Source organism: Silurus meridionalis, chromosome 23 (genome assembly GCF_014805685.1).
Source record: "Silurus meridionalis isolate SWU-2019-XX chromosome 23, ASM1480568v1, whole genome shotgun sequence".
Lineage (NCBI taxonomy): Eukaryota > Metazoa > Chordata > Actinopteri > Siluriformes > Siluridae > Silurus > Silurus meridionalis.
This window is the reverse complement of record NC_060906.1, coordinates 10,869,590-10,894,845: the sequence shown is the minus strand read 5'-3', so window position 1 is coordinate 10,894,845 and position 25,256 is coordinate 10,869,590. Positions and strand designations below refer to the sequence as shown.

At 37.0% G+C, this 25,256-nt stretch overlaps 1 protein-coding gene across 13 annotated transcripts in view; it reads right to left on the bottom strand.

Moving 5' to 3' along the window:
• dab1a (DAB adaptor protein 1a) overlaps positions 1 to 25,256 on the bottom strand; it is a 368,118-nt gene that overhangs the window by 63,564 nt on the left and 279,298 nt on the right. The gene's annotated exons all lie outside the window — the stretch shown is intronic.

The window sequence follows — 25,256 nt, the reverse complement described above, 5'->3', positions numbered from 1 at the left end:
GCTTTTGTCATTCGAAATATGCAGTCCTACACAGACTCATTTTGCAAAGCAACAAGTTTATACATCTTTTATGCCCTATGAGTTAATACACATTTACCAGTTACTTTAAAACCCTTGCACATCCAAGCCACTGTCCTATTAGTCAGTCATGTGACAATACACAAAATAACGCAGATACAGGTCAAGAGTTTACAAGCTCACATCTTTGTGACTTTAACTGTGGCACAGTTGTTGATGCCAGGTGGCCTGGTTTGAGTCTTTAAGAGCCTGCTGATCTCCTAGTATTTCCAGGCACAACAGTATCTTGAGTTCACATAGTTACATCATTCTTTCAATCCATTGTGAAAATAAAAAAAACTCACAACACACAACATATCTGATTTACATGTGGATATGCAGCAGCAGTCAGAGAAAACAGTGGGTTTTACTACTGTCTGTCAAGAAGAACAGGATTCTGAGTGGGTGTGACCACCTGCCTAATATGTTGTTGGTTCCCTTTCGCTGTCAAAACAGTTCTGACCCGTCGAGCATTAACACCATTAACTTCTTCAGCAATTTGAGCTACAGTTGCTTATCTGTTGGATCGGAACACACAGGGAAGCCTTTGCTCCCCATGTGCATCAATGAACTTCGGTCGACCATGACCCTGTCGCCAGTTCACCACTGTTCCTTCCATGGATCACTTTTGATAGATACTATTCGCTGCAGACCAGGAACATCCCACAAGAGCTGCAGTTTTGGAGATGCTGTGACCCGGATCACAATTTGGCTCTTGTCAAACTCGCTCAAATCTTTACACTTGCCCATTTGTCCTGCTTCTAACAAATCAAGTTGATTGAATGAATGAATAAATGAATTAATGAGGAAATAGTGTAATTGGGAGCCTGAGCAACACAATCCTATATGTTTAGGAAAAGATCATACTGAGATGCATGTGCAGGGGGTTTGTTGGAACAGTATGTTTGGTTTGAGCTGATCAAAGGGTTTGAAGTTTAGCTCACATATGAAAGCAGCACCCAATCACAGTACCGAAGATAAAACCTGGTCCCTACTATATCCTGGACACATTGGCTTTAATTGGCAACCTGGACTGACCAATCGATAGCTCCTATAGCACGGATACCAATTAACTCGCTTGCAGCTACCAGAGCAGAGACAAACAAAGCCAATTAATTCAGTAAAACTACACACACACACACACACACACACACACACACGCACCTATAAGTAACGGACCATTCCGACAGCCCAGGGGACTCACAGTAAACGCCAACATTTTACCTGGTTAATTGGCAGCAGAGAACATGGAGGTCAGAGGACAAAATGTTTGTGATGCTTTAACACCAAAATGTATTCATTATAGTCCATTTAAAGCTTAAATCCCCTCCATTCCTTTTTTTTTTTTCACAGGTTAAACTGTATGACCAGGGTTTTTTTTTTTTTTTTGCAGGATTTGAATAATAAAATGTATTTATATCCCTATTACTCGTAAGGACAAATATTTTAATATGTTAAAGGAAAAAAAACAGTAAATACAGAAAATAGAAATAACTGTATATTTGTTCAACAGTAGAGACAAAAATGTTGTAATTATTATTGTTATAAATCCCTGAGAAGGAAAGAAATCAAAAGAATAATAAATGCATAATAAAGTTAATACAGCCTTAATTACAAATACTTGATGTAATAAAGACATTCAGTGTTTTTTTTTTTTACATTTAAAATATGAAATTATTCTCTTAAATCTTGTTGATATATTGCATTAAAGATGTAACATGCCTGACATGGTATTTTTTCTTAAATTATTATTTAAAAACTTGCAATTTAATTAGGGTTTGTACACTTTTTATATCCAATATAGGATGAGGAGGCCTGGGGTGCAGTCCATCTTCCAATTCATCCCAAAGGTATTCAGTGGGGTTGAGGTCAGGGCTCTAAAGCAGCCCACTCAAGATCGTTCCTGTCCAATCAATCTAAACCATATATTTGGAGAGCTTGCTTTGTGCACATGAGAAACCTGTCCGAAGGCATAGTTCACATTTATGTGCATTCGACTGTTTGGGGAGGAACCACATATGACTGGCAAACTCAGGAATTCATTAAGTATGTATATATATTTTGCATAATTTAAAGCATGTGTTTGTGTAATACAGAATATTTTAGATGACAAGGCCACTCATGGTTTCATTCTCTCTCTCTCTCTCTCTCTCTCTCTCTCTCTCTTTCACGCTCACTCTTGCTCCTGGCTGCTGTATTGTCGCTCGTATCAGTAGCGCCTTGTGTTGACCTTGCTCGAACACACTCCTCAATGTTATCTATTGTGGCCACTCAGTTGCTGTTCTTTTCTCAGGAAATATAGGGTCAGGAATTTACTAATCGAGGACAAGCTCTGGGGCTGTGAGAGAGAATGGGTAGCACAGAACAAGGCTGTATATCCTTTGCATTACAGTAATCTTAATAAATTCTTTGACAAAAAAAATAAAAAGGTGGTATGATAAATAGGATTCGTCCATTCCAAGCAAATAGTTAATAAAAAGTTAATAAGTCTGTGAATTAGAAGATTTAGCAAGAATGCAGCATAAGTTAATTTCAAAAATGACTGAACATTAGTGGATAAAGCACCTTTCTCCCAACCTGGCAAGGTTAATATAATTTCTAAGGTAATTTTAGTGCCCTACAGACTCCTAAATGTACTGAATCATTAACCCAAATCTCAGCTGGAATTAAGCAATAAGGATTCGTATTAAGGAAAGCAATTACTTAATTTTCTATGTTATCTCTTTCTCCCGCATTTGGAGCACATAATATGCTACTAAGGCCTGGACTTTGGACACTCTACTACAAAAAGAAATCAGAAAACATAAGAGAAGAGAATGTTTTTGAGCATCAACAGCATTTATATTAAATTATACTGAAAAGCAATGAACCGCACATCCTTTAATGATTTATTACCTCACTTATTTACTTTTTTAATCATTCATTAAATCACTTTTTGCTCATTCATTCATTCATTGATTCATTTGCTTTCTTAATCTCCCATTTACTTAATCAGTTACTCCCTTTTTTTAATTTACTCCCTCCTTCACTCACTCATACTCATTCATTCACTTAAGTATTCCACAGTTTCTGTACTGACTCACTCATTCACACTCCCCCTCACATTCTCATTTTTAAACTTTTCCATGTATTCGCACTCTAACCCACTCTCAGCTTCTTACTTGTTCATTCACTCGATAACTGAATCGTTCATGCGCTCTCTCTGTCACTCACTCATTCACACTTTTCCCACTGACTTGCTCTCAGTAGTCACTTATCACTTCACTTATCCAGTAAACTCACTCATTTAAAAAAACCATTTACTTTCATTAATTCATTAATTATTACAGTAAGTCACTCACTCACTCATTAATTTACTCATTCACTTTCTTTCTGACTCACTCACTCACTCCTCCTCAGTGCTGAAATCTGCCTTCACAATGTGAGTGCTCTACTGCCCCTTAGTGTTCTGCTTTATATGCCATCAACCGACATCACAGCTGACCAACGACACTGTAAAAATGTCGATCAAACTATAAAATGCTCAAGTTGATGGCGATCTTCATCACAAATATTTTAGATTTATTTATAATAAATATATAGTCTACATTTGTATCAGGCAATATCATGGAGATGCAATGAAACACTAAATAAAAAGAGATATAACCAGAACACACAAAACTCATTACATTACTTGCAAGAAGCAGATATCCCTGATGGCAGTGCTCCAGTGCCAGCTGAACACACACAACCTAATGACTTCCAACAAGACTTTTCATTTTCTTACAACGATGCACTCCGCTTCTTTATTAAATTAAGCATGCTGCTGTTTGTCTTCCCCTCCCACTTACGACCCTTCCCTCCCTCTCTCTCTCTCTCTTTCTATCTCTCTTCCATCCATCGTCCGAACCTCCATCCGCTTTTGGATTCTCCTGTAACGATACCATTTTACAAGCAACCTTCTTCATTGTTTTTTTCATTAAGTCTATTCTACTGTAATCATCAACCGTCTATTGTACTGTAATCATCATTTATAATAAACAAACAAACAAACAAAGAAAGGGCAATGTAAAAAAGTCTTTTTATTTATCTATCCAGGCTAAAAATTCTGAATAAGTATTCCATGCGAGAGATGATTCAGAGGCTTGCTATGGAACAGTGACTCTACCGTCTGAAGTGACTTTAAAAATATCGAGTTCATTAAACTTCAAAGTACTGCTCGATGAATACATCACTAACGTGACACGCCGTGGTCCCCCTTGGTAAATCCCTCTACACCCACACCCACACACATTCACGTACAAAAACAAACACAGACACACATGCACACTCTAAACCGTTTGCACAAAACACACAAAATTAGACTGCACAGTCTGTTTGAAATTCATGTCATGTATCTGGAGCGGCCAGAGAAGAGAGAAAGGCGGGCACATTTACCATGTAACGCATTCGTTTAGGATGCTATCTGGAGATATGGCATTATATATTCAGCCTGTTCTAGGGGAGAAAAAAATTATTTTGAAGCAGTATTGTAAAGGAATACTCCATGCTTTTTAACCTAATCTCTAACTACAATACCAGGCAATACAGGGAGTATGATTTCTGGCTCATGTTACTTCTCTTGCATGACGGATTTTTATTTGCAGCTCTAAATTCATGTTTTATTTTTGTTTTTTATTATGATAAATTACCTAATCATCCTTAAACTATAAAAAGACAAGAAAAGAGCATTACTACCAATAATAGCAGGGGTAATTGTCAAAATGGAAGAGAATTTTGCTGTAATTTGCGATAATAAAAAATATTCTGTAGTCTGTTGGTCAAAGTGGTCCATAACATTTTCTCTGTTAATTTGCTGCACCGAATAGGCACCACATTACAATATTACAATACATAAAATATTTATTTTAAATTTGGCCCTGACATGCTGAAAAAGAATCATCTCCAGTTTTTTCACGACAAAAGTATGACCTTCTGGTCTATTTTTGAGAGATATTCTTGTGCTAAATATTCAATCTGTGTAAGGGCTGGTAGGTTTGGTAAAAATAATAATAGTGTATTATATTAGGAAACCCAGCCATTAGGGTTGCACAAGCCAGGCACTCTTTTTGCCGGTCGCAAGCCCAGATGAATGGGGAGAATTGTGTTAGGAAGGGCATCAGTGTAAAACATGTGCCAAATCAAACATGCGGATCACGATTCAGAAATTCATACCGGATCAGGCGAGGCCCGGGTTACCAACGACCGCCACATGTATTGTAGCCAACAGGGCACTTTAAATGTTGGTACTATGACTGGTAAAGGGAGAGAAGTAGCTGATATGATAGAAAGGAAAAAGGTAGATATGTTGTGTGTTCAGGAGACCAAGTGGAAAGGTAGTAAGGCAAGAAACATTGAAGGTGGATTTAAACTGTTCTATCATGGTATGGATGGAAAGGGAAATGGTGTAGGGGTGATTCTGAAGGAAGAGTACAGTAAGAGAGTAGTGGAGATGAAAAGAGCTTCTGATAGAGTGATGAATGTGAAGCTGGAAGTTGAAGGGGTGATGATAAATGCCATCAGTGCTTATGCTCCACAAGTGGGTTGTGAGATGAACGAGAAATTCTGGCGTGAGTTAGATAAAGTGTTACAAGGTGTACCTAGGAATGAAAAATTAGTGATTGGGGCAGACTTCAATGCCCATGTAGGTGAAGGGAACAGATATGATGAGGAGGTGATGGATAGGTATTTGCTTTAAGGAGAGGATTGTGGAGGAGATGGTGGTAGATTTTGCTAAAAGAATGGAAATTGCTGTGGTAAATACTTATTTTAAGAAGGAGGATCATAGAGTGATGTATAAGAGTGGAGGAAGGTGCACACAGGTGAACGATGCTCTGTGTAGGAGATGCAAACTGAAGGAGATTGGAGACTGTAAGGTGTTAGCTCGGTGGTGGTGAAGAGGTGCTGGATATTTGGGCAACTACTGCAGTAGTGATAAGGGAGACTGCTAGAAAGGTGCTTGGTGTAAATCTGGAAATAGAAAGGAAGACAAATAGACGTGGTGGTGGAATGAGGAAGTGCAGGAGAGCATAAGGAGAAAGAGGTTGGAAAAACAGAAGTGGGATCGATAGAGTGATGAGAAAAGTAGGCAGGAGTACAAGAAGATGCGGCAGCAGGTGAAGAGGGATGTGATAAAAGCCAAGAAAAAGGCGAAGTTGACTAAGAAGTTGGCCACTAAGAAAGGAGAAAAGGATTTATACCGATTAGTAAGGAGATAGTGAGAGCAGCGATTAAGAGGATGAAGAGTGGAAAGTCGGTTAAGACTAAAGGAGATGTGCAGTAACCTGCAGTAACTACAGGGGAATTAAGTTGATCAGCCACACCATGAAGTTATAGGAAAGAGTAGTGGAAGCCAGGCTGGGAAAAAGTATGGTTTCATGCCTAAGAAGGGCAACACAGAAGCATTATCTGCTTTGAGAATTTTGAGAAGTATAGAGAAGGTCAGTAGGAGTTGCACTGTGTGTTTGTGGATTTAGAGAGGAGTTGTGGTATTGTATGAGGAAGTCAGGTGTGTCAGAGAAGTATGTGAGGGTGGTTCAGGACATGCATGAGGACAGTGTGACAGCAGTGATGTGTGCAGTAGGAACGACAGACTGGTTCAAGGTGGAGGCTGGACCGCATCAAGGATCGGCTCTGAGCCCTTTCCTGTTTACAGTGGTGATGGACGAGGTCAGACAGGAGTCTTGTTAAACCCGAACATATCCACAGCAGAAAAAAAATACAATCACAGGATACAATCAATAGTAAACAGAATTGTCATTGTGATATTTCTTACTACAAATGGTCCCTGGGTTACAATGGTTCGAGGATAGTTCTTATGATGACGATAGCAATACAAAATAAAAAATATTCTACATTTCGCACGCCAGTCAAACATAACAGCGTATGTATGGTATGATATGCTGGAACGCTGCCAAGATGTACGCCTCTCCCACTGTGTTTTTGACTTTTATGAAAAGGTGTTTAAACAATTTTGTTGGTGTAGAATTCCACCATATACAAGCATCGTAACATCATCTTTATTGGCAAACAAAACGAGAGAACCTGCAGTATACTAGGGTCTGTCTGAATACTTAAAACTGACTGGCTGGAAGGAGGCACAAGAGAAACTTGACAGAATGGAGATGATACATTAAAATTAAGAAACAAAAAGCAGCACAATGAATGAACACCAACTGCTTCATTATTAATAAAAAATTGCACAGCCTGCACACACACATTTTGTCTCTGTTTTTCTGTATAAAAAATGTATTACACTTCATTCACATAAATGAATCACATTTGAGTGGTCACAATTCTACACCTAACAACCTGCTGCATTTGAAATAACTAACAAAACTGCACCCTGTTTGTGTATTATAATCATTTAATTCACACCAAGCTGTGAAATCATGCCTTATTTATACAGTATTCCTTTTGTTAATTGTACAAATATACAGATATGGCATACAAATACAAATATACAAATTATATTTGTATAGAGACATACATAATATAATTAATGTAGATTTGTTTTAAATGTTTATTAAATTCAGAGATTGGCACACAAATATGAAGGATGCACTATTAGAGCCAAACTCAAAAAAATCTTGGAACTTCCCTAATTTTTATTGGAAATTAAAACTTCCATCATTAGGATTTTTTTTTCTCCCCTGAATGCTACAGGTGCAGTAGAGTGAAGTGACGTTGACAAAAAACGATGCAACCAGGACATTGTGGACTTTTCCTCTCAATGACTAAAGTACCTTTTCTGATTGATGAAGACAACTGCATGCTATTAATCAGCTGGGGTATTAATCAGAGTGGTGTGTGTGTGTGTGTGTGTGTACACATGTACGTGTGTAGTATTCATCATTTCCCCAAATGAACACCTGGATATGATGGCATGGGGCTCATACTACCAATCATCATAAATCAGTAGAAAACAGTTTAGGGATCTGTGTGTGTGTGTGTGTGTGTGTGTGTGTGTGGTTGCATGTACATATAAAGCTGAATATGGCTGCCTTCACCTTAAATAGTTATCAACTTCTCGGTTTTACTTTCTATGAAAAATAAAAAATCAAACAGATCTTTTCAGGCGGATGCAGCGAACACGCAAGAAGACAAGTCGAGAACAAGCGAGGCAGTGGGAGAAACCGCAAGAATCACTTTGTAGCCTTAGCTATTCAGCACATCTATCCAAAAGAGTGGTTTAACTGCAAGCTGACAACCTCCATTTCACTCATCCGCCATGCAGCACCATGAAGCACTCCATCCTGCACTGTCCTCACTTTATTCTGCACCCTACAGCCTGTCAGTGAATTACAGCTGTCCTCTGAACATCAGCTGCACACTGACACAGAGTCGCTCCATTGAGGGATTGGATTGGGAAAAGAGAGAGAGAGAGAGAGAGAGAGAGAGAGAGAGAGAGAGAGAGAGAGAGAGAAAAATACAAGGCAAGTGAGCAGGGAGAGTAATAAATGTCATAGTGAGACTCTGTAGTATTAAATAACCTGGACCTTTGTCCAGACAGACGGTGAGCTTATCACCCGCTGGAGACACTGCAAGGTCTCAGACACACACACACACACACAGACTTTGGCATGTACTCCAGATGAGTGTTTGATATCATTTTCTGCTGTAAGATGCTCAACATTCACACACCCTTTATGAAACCACTGCTTCAGAAAGAAATAATGTATAAACAGACAGAGGCACTGAGAAAGGAAGGGAAAGTGAGAAAGGAGAGACACACACACACACACACACACACACACACATATATATACACACACAGAGAGAGAGAGAGAGAGAGAGAGAGAGAGAGAGAGAGAAAGAGAGTGTGTCATTCTTTCTGCTGTAATTAAATAGTCGTAGTCTCAACACAATCATAAAGGGGAAAAAGGTAAAAATAAATAAATAAAAAATTATTATATATATATATATATATATATATATATATATATATATATATATATATATATATATATATATACACACACACAATTTATTTTTATTTTTCATTTTTTCCCCAGCAGACCAAGGCAATCTCTAGGAATAAAAGGTCTAAAATTCTGGTTACTGGATAACCAATGGACAATCATGCAATCATGTGACTTGTACAAAGACTTGAGCAAAAAAACGACAGTTTCTTCTTAAAATTGAACAATAGGCTAATGCTTATAAAAATAGGCAAACACTGCAAAAAGAAAATCTAATTTGGAGGTATGTTTATGGTCATAACTTTTGAAACATGCATGGATTTGCTGAGTTTGTCTCACAAAAGAAATTTGAGTGCTCTAAACTAATTATCCATAATGGGCCAATGAATCTGAAAGTAAAGCTGCCATACAGGAATCATTACCACAGGTCAAAGTAGCAGCAGATAATAGCAATAAAGTAGTGACAGCTTTATCTAGACTTTTTCTCTTCCAGTCAGAGAATTACACCCCTGTTCTGGGTCAAAACATACATACTGTGAGTAAAACTGTCTATAAGTTCTATATGGACAGGTAAAGAATTACATCTTGAATGTTCAGTTTTTCATATACTTACTCACTGAGGTAATTATGAGATTCCATGTGCTTCTTCACAAGAATTAAAGTTCAAAATCCCAAATTTGATGAAAGAGTGATCAAGGGGGTAAACAAACATATAAGCAAAATCCTAGAGAATCACCAAGCAAAGATGCAAAACTATAGATCAGGCTTCACAATGCAAACAAATCTAAACTGTCCTTATATGGTGTGTGAACCAAAAAGAAGCAGTGTTTATTTCAATATTTCAATACTTTAGGGAGGGAGACCTTGGCTAGGTGGCATATGTACTTTTGTATTGAATATTCAAATTATATTGTGCTTTTATCATGTTTTATGGAATATTTCTTTTTTATTCTCCACCTGATGCATTGTTAACCATTTGTGTACCATAAAATTTTTGTACGATATGGGATTTTAAGGCCTGCACAGGTTCTCTATGAAATAAAATCACTGCTGCTCACCACATCAACCCTGCGGCATTGCCACCAGCAGCTGTGGCCTGTCCATACTTCAGGGCATGTTTTTTTTTTCCATTTCTTACCATTCAGAAACCCGCTGTGCTGTCACCTTCTCTCGATGTGTTACTGACTGCAATATATTCCTGAACCCCTGGCTCAATCCTCCATTTGTAATTTCACTCCACCACTTTTAACGTGAAGTAGTAAAAATTGTACAAAAAAAGCAATTTATGATAATCATGGAAAAAATATACAGTAATGGACCGATTATTAAACCTGCTAAATGCTAGAAATAAGAAGCATCTCTTGACTTGAACAGCCTCATAGAGTGCACCTATGAATATGCAAGATACGCAAATTAGAAATGACAGCATGGAATGCAAGATATTTCAGTTATGATGTTCCAAAGATGGACACTGTTCTTTGCTGCTGTGTTATATTTTACTGAGAAGAAAAATAGAGCACAAAGAAACAGCTAGATAGTTTGTTATTTTACAAAGTTAGTTCTCGGTCCTGAAGACATACTAATTTTTGAAAAACTTGCTCTGGGGTGATTTTTAAAGACACCACAAAATTGGTGAAATATTTCCTAATGAAAAGTAACCTATCAATCACATATTTTGTGTGGCTAATGCTAGTACATTATGGCGTGCCACAAGGTTCAGTTCTAGGACCACTGCTTTTCACAATATACATGCTTCCCTTAGGAAATATTATTAGAAGGCATGGAATCAGCTTCCATAGTTATGCTGATGATACCCAGCTATATATCTCATCAAAACCAGGCGATACAGCTCAATTAGCTCGGATAACTGAGTGTGTTAAAGAAATAAGATATTGGATGACCCATAACCTTTTACTATTAAATTCTGACAGAGACAGAGATTTTGCTCATCGGCCCAAAAACCAGTATACAGAAGCTCCAGCATCTCAACTTGCATTTAGACGGATGTTCTGTAACTACTAGTTCAACAGTAAAAGACCTGGGAGTTATTTTAGACAGCAACTTGTTACAAAAACAGCCTTCTTTCATCTTAGAAATATTTCTAAGCTAAGAAATATGTTGTCTATATCTGATGCAGAGAAGCTCGTCCATGCGTTCAAGACCTTCAGAATAGACTATTGTAATGCATTACTAGGTGGATGTCCTGCATCATTAATAAACAAGCTTCAGTTAGTTCAGAATGCGGCAGCCAGAGTTCTTACAAGGTCAAAAAAATATGATCATATAACCCCAATCTTATCGTCCCTACACTGGCTTCCTGTCAAGTTTCGAATCAACTACACAGTATTACTTCTTACTTATAAAACACTAAATGGTTCGGCTCCCATGTATCTCTCCAGTCTTTTAACACGCTACAATCCGTCACGCTCCCTGAGATCTCAAAACTCTGGGCTTCTAGTAGTTCCTAGAATAGCAAAGTCCACTAAAGGCAGTACAGCATTTTCACATTTAGCACCTAAACTTTGGAATAGTATTTCTGACAGTGTTCGGGGCTCAGACACACTCTCCTAGTTTAAGTGCAGATTAAAAACATATCTTTTTAGCAAAGCCTACACATAACATACGTCTCACATCATAACCTTGTGCTCCAGAACATCTGATCACATGCACATAATCAACTTGTGCTGTTAATATCATAAACAGCAGCTAAGCTATTTTTTCTCCACTGCTTCTCTTTCTCTCCCCATCCCTGAGGCATCCTGAGGTTTGGCCAGCTCCAGTCACGTTCCACCTCATGAAGATTATGGACCTTTGAAGAAGTAGATGCCGAACTCGCAAACATCCCGTACCATCTAGAGACGTACCAGTGCCAATTTGATCCCGCTATATGTGTGAAATTTTGACATTGGACCTCCTGGAGTTGGTGTTGGCTCTGTGATGATCACAAATGTTGAGCTATTTTATGAGTTGCTCAGTAGCTCCTAGTTATATAACCATATAGACTGTATAAGACTGTAGAAAGAACATTACTTATAACCTTATACTCCAGTACTTATGTTAGTTCTCGCTCTCCAGTGTTTTGTATTGTTGAAAGATTTATGATCAAACTCTTGATGTCATCCAAATGAGGATGTGTTCCCCTTTTGAGTCTGGTTCCTCTCAAGGTTTCTTCCTCATAACATCTAAGGGAGTTATTCCTTGCCACAGTCGCCACGGCTGCTCATCAGGGATAAATACACACCATTCACCTTGACTGTTGATTTCTGTAAAGCTGCTTTAAGACAATGTCTGTTGTGAAAAGCGCTATAGAAATAAACTTGACTTGACATATTTATATCTATATATTTACAATGCCCGCAATGCATAAGTTGTTCCTATGTAAATGAAACTATGTAAATGGAATGCTGTCATTACAAATGCATTAATATGAGCCTTGATGTTTATTGCAAATGAATCAACATGTACTGGCCAATCAGAATCCAGAATTACACAGAGCAAAACACAATGTTAGCTGTTATAGCAGAATAATTGACACTGATCTTATAAATATTAAAAATATAAAAAAACTGTCAAAATTGAAAAGAAAAAAATTATCCAGTGGATAAATTCAGCTTCACTTTTGTCCCAAACAATTAACCGTAGCAAAAAACTTTACACAGTTACAAAGCACAGGCACTATCCCATAAACATTTAAAAAAATGTCTACTAGTGTAAGACTTCATGACATTAACAGTTATTTTTTGTTTTTTTTGTGTGTGTGTGTAAAATATCAAAAATTACCAAAAAAATTCCTTCTTTAATTAGCTTTAGATTAGAAGATTGGAGCTTCTGCCTGTTATAACATATTGGGACGAGCACATAAATATACAAGCTGCCTATATATATATTAATATAAACCTCATTATTTCATCACATTATAGAATGCCATGTATGGAAGGCAGCAGTGTTTTGCAAGTGCAGGATATTGTATAGGGTGCTAGTAAAAAAAGAGAAAGCTGTAAAAACTGTTGCTATTAAGCAAAGGCTAAAGGTCATACAGTGGCACACACAAGAACACAAAACCATTACAACAAAAGCTTGACAAGTAGACACTAAAAACCGAACAGAACTATACTCTGTATAATGTTGCTATTCAAGGTGAAACGAGACAAAGGTAAGCATGCTCGGGACATGTGACATGCTGGGGCTGATGGGTAATGAATAATTTGTGCTACTGTTTCTTATATAAAAATGTAAACTTCTGGAACTACGGTCACAGTTGTGCTGCTACACAAAATGAATCCAAACCATCAAATTAAAAAATTCATTAGCTGTTTTACAAAAGCCTAATATATTTATACAAATTTAAAAAATATATTTACAAAGACATATTTAACCAGAAAAGATCTAATTTTGTGTTGAGTACTGTGTAACACTAAGCAACTAAATGGCTGCTGCTTGCTTCCAGAGTACCTATAAGTCAGCGCTAAGTGAAAATCATCTGTGGAAAAATAAAAAGCAGCTTTATTGCAACAACACAATCAGGTAAACACTGTGAGGGAAGAGCGCAATAACTCAGTATCAATAAAGCAATAAATCTGTGCCATTCAGTTTCACATTCCTTTCATTGTATTGTGAGTCAGGAAAAGACCTCCGATATGCAGAGTAATTGGAGGGTATTGTAAGAGGGAAGAAAACTATGATGCCATTTGGAAAGAGGGGGCAGATTTTAATAACAGCCAACAAGGCCTGAGGGAAAAACATTGCATACACACACAGTGAAAAGATGTACAATATGTTCGAACGGAAGCAGGCACTTCATTCAATTGTCTGTTGTATCTGCAAAAGGAGGCAATTCATCAAGTAAGAATCAACGCCATATAGATTTTGCGAACGCATTCAAATAGAAGCACAGGACAGAATGTGAGACTGCTTTCTGGTATCAGATTATTATAACGATCTAGTATGATCTAATGAAATAGTGTGGATTAAATAAAAAACATTTCAAATAAACGTGTAATGGCTTTTTCCTGCTTTAAAGAAATGTAGTTTAATAGTACAATGTTTAACATTACTTTTAGTACCAAAACAATTATTTGACAAGTGATCAATCTAATATCTCTGTTTACATTTATATTTTTATTTATTTGCTGTAACCTACTGGCCATTGTTTGCATTAATTCAGGGCCAAAACTCCATTACGATACATCCTGTTATATTTCTCTTGTATTTTTTCTACACCAAATACCACTGGAACCAAGGTTCATAAAAACTTATGAATCTTTCACAGGTTTGTTTTTTTTAAATAGACCCTAGCCCCGCTCTAACCATAGGCAAAATCATGGACTTGTGCCAGCAGAGGTTTACTGGAACCATTTTGTCACAAATGTCATTCCCAGCTCTCTACAGTTTTGTGTACTACATCTATTTGCTAGAATAGTTAGCTACAATACAAGCTTTCTGCTGTATTGAATACTTATGAATGCTCGATTATAATACAGTGCTAAACAGAAGCATGAATCTGTAACGCATTTCTTCTAGACTTTTTTGTAAATAGACTACAGATGCTGATTGGTCATGAGTGCTGCATTCAATGTACATTACTGCATCTTCAACTTGGTTGATAAATGGATGAAAGATAAAACCTCATACAACTAAACTTATAATAATAATATTAATAATAATAATAATTATTATTATTATTATACTAGAATTATGATAGATGTAGAACTAGAAATAGTTGCTTTTTCCAGCATCACTGCTGTCAACTTTCCCTTTACTTCAAATCTATGCTTTCTAGATGAGCAAGAAAACACACTCAATAAAGACTCAGTAAAGAATGGCAGGAGTTTAAAAGGACAGAAGCATGACTATCTCGAGAAATGACAGAAACACCAGAATCAGAAATGTATATGGTATATCCTCTCAGATGCAATAAAAAAAAGCACTGCTGCCTTCCCCATGCTGTTCATGTGGATATTGTTCCACATGTAGTTAAAGGCAAGTATCACTTCAGCTGAAGTGAAACCAATCCTATGCAGATTTTGAATGTTCTATTAAACAAGCCTGCAATGTTCTTCACATTTTTCCTTTTTCGAAACCACAGTTCGATTCCACATATTGAAAACCAGCTTCAAACCACACATACACACACACCGACACCCACTTGTACTAAGCGTAACGTACAAACAAAACAATAATGATCAGGAGCTCAATCTTGCATGACGTATCAGCTATTCATTTTGGCTCACACTGTGTGTATCTGCAAAACATTGTTAGATTGTGTTTTTAATAAGCGAGCCCAGCCTCTCTGTACGCACGTTGTGCAGGAAACGCACGTATTTGCTCTAAGGACACTCAAAGCACCACCAGCATGTACCCGAAAGGCTGTTTTTATTTAATTATTTCCCACCTTGTTCTCCAAGAAAGCCATCTAAAACAAAATTATCAGTGGTGAAAACACAACAGGATAGTGCTTCATTATTTTTGGCTCGTGCTGCTCGTGCGTGTAGCCAAACGAGTTTCTGGTGATGATTACAGAAGCCGCTGAGGATGTACCTGCAGCGTGTTTTTGTTTCACTAATAGCAGGTTCGTCTCCGCGGCTCTGGCATGTGCTACGCTATGCTAGCTCGCTTTAATAGCATGCTGTCAAAAAGGCCATGTCTCTGGTACAGAGTTGATCGATGGTTTGCAGGGCTTCTATGAATACTCAACCATGTGCATCGCAGAACAAGAAAAGGCATCTCTGTTCTCATTTAAGGACTTAACCAGGTGCCTCTCGTTCTGTCTTTCTCTACCTCTTTCTCTTCATTCGACACACTATTGTTCGGGCTGTAAAGACTTTTGGAAGAAGTCCTATTTGTGCAACAACTATATAAGTTTTCGGACTACTTAAACACAGAGAAGATTGCAGGTGTTTCTATTAAAGCGATAGGTGTACATACATTATAGTATGTATGCACACACACTATATTGGTTATTAAAACATATTTAAATATAATATATATATATATTTTTTTTTATAAAAACTCTTTAGTTATCATTCACATTAAACATCAGAATGAGGAAAAAAAACTATTTCTGTGACTTTGATCACAACATGGATGATAGTTGGGTTGGTTTTAGTATTTCAGAAACAGAGGACTTAGTTTACTAAACTTGTTGGAATATAGTGATTATCTGGGTGAGAGAGAGAGAGAGAGAGAGAGAGAGAGAGAGAAATGGGCCAAAGGGAGCATAAACAATTTTCATTACCAAGACAGTAGCTTCTGGCCTGTAGGGATGTTTTTACAACTCAAATCAATTGAGAAGGAACTAATACAGAGCAGTGCAGTGCAGTGTGTGTGTGTGTGTGTGTGTGTGTGTGTGTGTGTGTGTGTGTGTGTGTGTAAGCATTTATGTGCATTTTAAGACTTGTTTGATTCATGCCCTCCTGGGTATATTTGGCTCTTAAAAAGCTGCAACCTCAGGAGGTATGTGTTAAACTTTTATAGCTTTATAACAGTTGTTTCATTTGCATAAGTAGCATTTTTGTCACCCTGGACTGATTCAGTAGAAACAGAATCCTGACACTCTGTGGCTTAGACAATGCCAGGTTGTGGACAAGGACCTGCACAAAGAAATCATAATTCATGAATACCTTACATATTGACCTCCATGCAGTGTGCAGGTTGTGACTCAGCAAGTGTATTTCAGACTCACCTGTATTGTTCTTTTGAATTGCGAAAACAATACCGACGTCTGCCATCCTTAAACAGTTATGTTATGTTAAAATACTTTCTGACATGGTTTAATTGGTTGTTCGTTGTTGTATGGCAGAAAATGCACAGTATTAGCACACTGATCTCTAATATAGTGACCTCAAACATAAGTGATAAGTCATTCTGAACTTTGAGCTCCAAGAAACAGAATGCAATGTAGCCAGTTGTGCAGCTCAGTTAGTTAATCATCTATGAGATGACTAGCATGATGGTTTTAACAAGAAAGCAGAAGCTTTAGAACTTTATGTGTTTACAGATAAGGATATAAGAGCGGCATAAATCATAAAGCTGCTGCATCACTCTCTCAAGTGAGACAAGTGCATTATGGGTGAAATAAGAAATTGTAATGTGTATTCATTACAATACACATTACAGTATATCTTGAATGCCCTTGAAGTACATATTAATCATGCACTTTATGGTCAATTCAAATGTGTTTTTTTCATTTACTGTTATAATGACCTCCACTCTTCTGGGAAGATGTTCCACTAGATTTCAAAAAAGAGATTTTTGCTCATTCAGATAGAAGGCTGTGACTTTACTTCAATTTGCATGCTACCATGTTCTGGCTTTCTTTTCGCCCACCATCACTTTGAGCACATGACCTCTCCATTTGGTGCTAATACAAAACCAATGAATAAAAAATGACTACAGTACACAAAAGACTGGCTCATTTCTGTTTTTCGAGAACCAAATCAGTTGTTGCTAAAAAATAAAAACAGCTCCTTTAGAGTCCTGGCTATCAGCCATCTGGCTTTGAAATACATTCCTGAGTTCTATAAGCCTGAGTTCTCTTGACAGCTGCTAGGCACTGCAAGCTAAAAGAAAGGCTCTCTGGACAGCCATTCATACAGCATGTGTAGAAATCAATGGCAGGTTATTCAGGCTTACAGGTATGTTTAGCATTCATAGACTGACCTTTATTTGCTACACATAGGCCTGTGTGCCAGTCAATGGGCTTTAAACCTAAACACACTTTATGTAACATGGAGTTTGCCTTCTAAATAAGAACTTGCAGCAGTTATTGACAACACAGAGGCTCAAAAGTTACCTGATAAGTCCAAATCGATGCCGTTCTCCGTTTCATTGCTTTGGAATATTGAGGTGAAATGTATCGCTGCATTTGCAAAAAAAAATTTCCCTTGGCTTGGTAATGATCTTGCTAATGAGCAGCCCATCATAAGTCTTGCCATGGCACAGACAAGGATGAAAGACAGACAGCTCAAAAGAATGCTGAACTACCAATCAGCATTTTTAGTGCCTGGGCCAGAGAAAGAATTTCAAGCTATGTCTATGTCTGATCTGGAAATTGACAGAGATGTTAGAGTTCCTCAGGCAAGTAAGCCTAGTGACTCACAAGTAACCCTAGTAACTCACAAGCTTGCGTGTCTAACCTTTGGAGCATGCAAGTCATGCTCAGCTACAAGATTAGCATAATAATGACATTCTATTTATTTTCATTAAGGCAAAATGCTAAGTCATCCTCAGCTAGCCATGTGGTGATATGCCTGCGGGTCACAGCGGTAATAAAAATACATAACCGCTGAGACATGGCTGGAGAAATACTGAGCTCAGACACTTGAGGCAGATAAAAGTTAAGGATAAGGCAAACACACAGATGCAAAGATATAATATTTTCAAAAGGTTTATGTTTTAAATAATCTGACATCCCATTCTGGAGGAACTCTCAGACCACCAGGCAAAACAAAATGACAGTCTGCGACAGCCAAAAATATCACATCACAAACCTTTTACCACAGCGTCTACTGCTGTTAGCTTTATGACAGGAGTGCCAGTGCAGCACATCTCAAGATGTCAAAGAATTTGTTTTGACAAAATTGTTGAGCATCAACTGGTTTTGCAAATTGCTTAAGTGCTAGAACTTTGGGGGTCTTGATGACAGTAATGTTTCTGTTCTCAGAATCTGTTTTGCATACATTCCTGTCATAGCAGATCACTCCTGGATCCCTGACAGATAATTTTTTCTATACAAGTCTGTTTTTCCTTTCACATGCTTACACATTTCTTTGGTCTATTCTAAATTGAGTGTAAAATGTTTACCTTAAACCATGAGGCTTATTTTTTTATTATACATAATTTCGAATAACTTTTAATTCACAATTTTTACAGACACATGCACCCTTGGGTTAATCAAAAAAATGCTCATAGCTTCATTATACTGGAAGTATAATATATAATATAAAAGTAATAATACGGTTATAATGTCAATAAAATGCCAATCTTTTTTTCTGCTAAAATATATTTTTTTACTGCTGACCTAGCAAGAAATTCAAAACAAATAGCATTGTATCTTTTTCTATGAGTGCATAACAATATAGAAAACCTATATTCTATTCATAATGTATTTTCAAAATACAGCAGTGAATTCCATTTTTTCCAATTTTTGTAACTCACGTCTTTCTTTTTCATTTATTTATAGTAACATCTGATGTTCATCTATCAGGTTACAACAAAAGCAAAATGTGGGAATACAGACCCATTACCCACCGCACACCTCAAGCACTAAATCACATGACCGTGAAATCCTGAACCACAGTTATTCTTAATAAGAACCAAGATTAAAGTCACATTTGTCTAGCATAAAAATAATGTTTATTATCGATGCTAGGTTTATGTTGATTCCATGGTTGTTCTGTTTGTCTTTATGTTCCATAGCCAGAGCTCTTGTCCTGTGTTTCACAGTTAACAGTAGCCTATAGCGGACCATGCATTTTACACCTAGGCCTTCAGTGGTGTGGCAAATGAATCAATACACAAATATGAATCAAACTACCATCATTATGATGCAATGCCTATAAAACATCAATATCATAGATAAATGTGATATAAAAGAGAGCTGCCTTACAGACAAGTATCCAATAAAGTGAGAATGAAATACATTATTGCAAGAAACCGAATGAACACAATTTAAGAAGTCTTCTTGCACTGCAGCCACAGCTACACCGCCCACATGCGTCATTAGTGCTGCAACAAATCAATAAAATCGCTAATAATCGCTAATGAAATTCGTTAATGAATGCCGTTATCTATAAGTTGTGCAAGTTACGGGTTCGCGAAATGGCGGAAAAGTACAGGGACAACTGGCAGAAGGAACAAGTGTGTCCCCCAAGTTATTCCAAACACGGGAGCATTTTATATTAAATACAACTAAGAAAATTTAGTAACCTGCAAGTTATGCAAAGCGGAGCTTGTGTGTTATGGAAATACCACAGTGATGCACGAGCACATGAAAAGAAAAGACACTGGTGTCACGGATGAAGGCGAAACATCAGCACGGTAAATAAAAACTGTAGAATCCTCATCATGTGTAAATGATACAGTTTAATGAAGTGTTATTGTGTAAACTGTTTGTTTGTAACTTCAGCACAGTCGCACTGGATCTGTTCTGTCATGACTTGCAAGCATCAGGTTGCGCAATCAGTTCGCTCATGACATAGTGATGGATTTAATTAAAACGGTGTGAATCAAACACTAAATCTAGAAGCAACAAATAGCAGCAGTAAATGACTATATTTATAGCCACTGTTGTGGTTTTCAGCAAATGCTTATGCATTTGTACACCAGTGCATATTTTTTCCTTTTTTTAATCAAGTCTGTTAGTTTGCTGCATTTTATTCTATTCTCTTTTTTATAGCATTCATCTACTACAACAGTAACTTATCTGTTTTCAAACATGATTTACTTCAGCTTTATGCTCAAATGCTTGTTTTCAATGTTTTTTTTATGTTAATTTCTGCATATATCATTTGATTATTATTATACTAAATTAAATGAATTATATATTCTAGATTCTAAAGAAAATATTTTGTATATTTCTTTAAACAGAAATTGCCAAAATAATGTTGTAATATATTTTATATTGATTTTCAAAGCACGGTTGTCAAATTGCCATCTGCAATTATCATTAAAAACAATACAAAAATCGATTTAATAAATTACTTCACCTTGCATACTCAAATGCTTTTTTTGTTTGTTTTTTTACACAAAGAAACAACCTGGCATGAGTGAATTTGTTCAAGGAGAAATCCTCCATGCCCTCATCAACCAGCAGCTACTATAAGCTTTGAAATGTCAAAATTAAAGATTAAAGTTAAACTCATTATGTGGCTTTTGCATTTTTATACATAAATACGATGAAAAAAGATTTATATAGTTAAAATAAGCAAAATATCTTAGTAGAATTTTTTTTATCCAATTAATCAATTCATTTGGGGGAACGTCTGATTAATTGATTATCAAAATAATCGTTAGTTGCAGCCCTAATAATCATACATCACCTTTTTTAATACAGTACTTTATAATGTGTAAAATGGACATCCACATATTTACAGGATTTATCTAAATACTAATTAATTATTTCCAATGATGGCAGAGAGCTGTGAGATGTCAATGACCTTATTTAACAGAAAAAACGTGAGGATGTAGGGAGGGTTATTGTTTTCCTGTCTGATAGATGAAAGAAAAACACTGCCAAAACAGCAGCTCAGACAAAGATTTTTTTTTTTAAGTGTAGCCTGAACAAAATCTTCTTTCCAGTGATGTCCAGACTAATGATTTGTTCCCACCTGCTGCTACTGTACACATTCCCACACAGTTTACGTGCCATGAACACAAGCCCTCATTCTCCTGGGTGCCAGTTCCCAAACAGGCAAAAAGCCCTTCTTTGAGTACACTCAATAGCGTGCAGTAGCTCCTCTCAGCGGACGCTGCTGACACCAGGGTCAGAATGAACTCATCATTTCTGTCCCCTGAGCGCCATTCCCATAATCCTCTCTTTTTTGCTGCTGTCCTGCTGCCCGCACCTGCCGCCAACTCATCTCCTGAGCTGTGGGGCTAACATATTGGCAAATTAGGTTGTTACACCTGCCAAGAGTCCGTCTCTCACACACACACCTACACCAACTCCAGAGAATAGCACAGCCAGATGCTGAACCACATTTATCACATTCATTGGGAGTATCGTGCAAACTGAACAAACTTAAACTTATACATAAAAAATGTACCATCAGACATTGGACCCATCAGCCAAGCGTTTCTCTTCATCAGTCCCAAGAATTGCCTTTACTGCACAGTTTCACATTTTTACTGATACAATAAATCAACACTCGGCAGGATTAATAATTAATGGGTGTAGTGCTGTGCAGAGTGAGTATGACGTAATGCCACAGCAAGCAAAGTCATTCTTTAAAAAATTTTTGAAGACAGTTTGAGGAAGTATCGTGTAAAAATGTAAGTTTCTCACCATGAAAATGTTAGTTAATATTGCTTACTTCACTTGTTTATATTTTAAAACAGGAGCAGAACCTGGTGTAATGTGTGTATTTGTATATATCTGTTTAAATAGTACTATTTGGCAGATTCTTCTTCGAAAAGTGATCAGCTGTGTAGTTTGCAGAAGGGACGTGAGCATGCATCAGGTTGACTGTGTGATAGCTCTCACCTGTGTCTTATTATCGCCAAGTACTGGTGTATCTTTCTGGTGTCTGTGACTCCGTAACCAGGGAAAAAAACGGGGATAGAGCTTGTAAGTCTCTCTCTCTCACACACACACACACACACACACACACACACACACACACACACACACACACACACACACACACACACCAATAAACGTACAAAGCATGTATGTGAACTCTAAACTTGAACAGGGCAAAAGCCATAAGCTAATGGCAACCCACTTTTGGAAAGTGAAAACCCTGTCAAGAAATAAATAAATAAAAATAAAAAAGCAGAATAAAATGAGCCCACGGCTCACTGGCATTCCACTTGTCCCCCGAGTCTTCCTCTGTACACATTCACACCGGGGTTCTACATGCATATTTAAGTGTTTGTACGATTGCTCGCGACTGAAAAGATGTCTCTTCAGTCTGCACTTGACAACAGAAAGAGCATCAAATGTTCAGACAAGCAGGAAAAAACATATTCTGGCACCCGGGTGCCAGTACACAGAGGTGTCTGGATGTAATTCTTACAAGTTTGTTTATTTATTAAATTCTTTATTTTTGGAAGGTAGGCATCAGAATGTAAAATCTAATGAATATCGCAACTGCGTTGTAGATTTGTTTCAAGGACCTTGTGACACGTGAGGGACAAGCAGCCAAGAGTGAGTGCCAAATGATTACCAAAGCAGTTTTTTTTATCGGAGAGAAATAGTTGTACAGGGTGAACCTGTGCAGAGAACATATTCTGATCATTTAAAGTGAGATTCATGAAAGTGACTGAAAGATGGACGCATGAGCATGATGAATAATCGAAAATTGACCTGTTGAGTGACAAGCTAGCAAAAGGCTAGGAATTCAAGTCCAAGGACTAACAGAGTCACCATCAATTGGCTACTTTTATTTTCGTCTTGTAATCTGCTCGATGGAAGTTCCTTAAGGGAAGTGAACATTCTTAATAAATAGGATTAAAATTTGATTAAGCGTTGGCTTTGTTTAAGCTTCTTTCCACAAGTCATTATGCTCCTTAACAAAAATAGACTGGACGGACACACACACACACACACACACACACACACATTTTATATTTTATATATATATATATATATATATATATATATATATATATATATATATATATATATATATATATATAAATAAATAAAAATAATCAAAGTCTTTTGGCCGAAAACCGAAAATGCACCAAATATATATATATATATATATATATATATATATATATATATATATATATATATATATATATATAAATTTTTTTTTGTGGGACTCTTGAACAACCTAAATGCAAAATAAATAATCAACCATCAGCGCACAACATATATATATATATATATATATATATATATCTTTAATTTGTGCAAATCATTCCAGAGTGGGTATTTCATAAAAAAAAAAGACTGCTTTAACTTTTAAGTTAGGAAGCTACATTTCAAATTTCAGTGACATTGATCATATTTAATATTTAATACAAATAAGATTTTAATTAATACACTCTGTGTTTAAAGTAATAGAACAAATTGATGAGATGACAAATTGATGAGACATTTTTATCTTCTTTTCTTCTGTGTGCTCTAAAACCATAAAAGGCCACTTTATCACTTTTCTGCCTCCAATATAGAACTAAAAGAAAATGAATAAAGGTGTCATAATTTACATTCTGCTTTTCAATTGTTGAAAAACAAATGAACACAAAGACTTCACACAAACACTTCTTACACTGAATGAACACCTTCTCTGGAACTCTGTACTAAAAACCTGTTGCTTAAATCGAAACGTTGACATATACAGTCATTATTATAATATGAACAATGCCTTTGTACTTTATTCCACAGCAATATTAGGTCTGTTTACTGCTTGATGTTGCACTGTGCTAATGTCCTTAATATACTCTTATGTTATTTGCACATGTGCACATTATATATTTCTGTGTGTAACGTTTCACTGTATACTGTAGCACCTGTACAAGGTTGAAATTATAATAAAAAGCCCCTTAGCTTGATTTAAACTACACCCAGCGGCACACACTAACTACTGCGCGATGCCATCCAATTACCACCCCTCCCTCTATCCCTATTTATGTACAGAATCTCTAAAGAGCAATAAAGAGAAAGTGATCTGTGATGGACAGACTCGGGTAACAGGCAGACATGACCTAGCCGGATGCCATTGTACTGCACAATCCAGTGTGAGACGCCCAAACAATCGATATGACGAGAACAGGTGGCCTCCAAGGGGCCTGATGATGGGAACAACACTATAATGGGCAGAGAAATCTGCTTTACAAATCGATTCGGAAAAGGTGTTGAAGAGGCGCTAACGAATACGGCGTGTGACATACAGGCTTGCAGATTAACACATCGCCGTATGTATGCATCAGTGCTGCCAGAATACATTGTATGCTTTGAATATTACTTCCACAAGAGCATTTTATACATTTTTGGATCTATTTTTGACCAAATAACATGGTTGTTTATGAGTTGAAACAGAACTTTATTTTATATACTGTGTAGCTTAAAAAAAAAATCTAGTTTTAAAAATGACAAAACCAATTAAAAAAATATTAAATCCAAATGAATTTTAAGATTTCTAATAAAGCATTGAATCTCTTCTCGATCTTTGGGTTTCACGTGATTTACTTTGCTTTTTTCAAAAAGAGGAACTTAAGGAACAATGACAACAGGAAGAAAAGTAAAGCAGAGCGGCAGACAAAATGATCACCTTTCCTGTCTTACGGAGGACAGATGGCACCAGATGGGGTGATGAATGAGTCAGCAGGCTTTGTGCACTTCTGTTCGTGTACACGTTTCTGTGTGTGCGAGTGTGGTCTGACCTCCTGCGTTCATTCCTTGTCTCCTAAGGACAGTCTCCCAACTAAAATGTACTGAAATGGCTGCAGGATATTAGCACAGCCAGAGTGCTTATGTGACTTCCAAACTCTATCAGTAGAGCCCACAGGCGGCTGGCCGTGAGATGGAAAGGGCCGCAACCCATCATCATCGGTGCCTGTGGAGTCACCCAGCAAGAAGAAGTTGAAGCC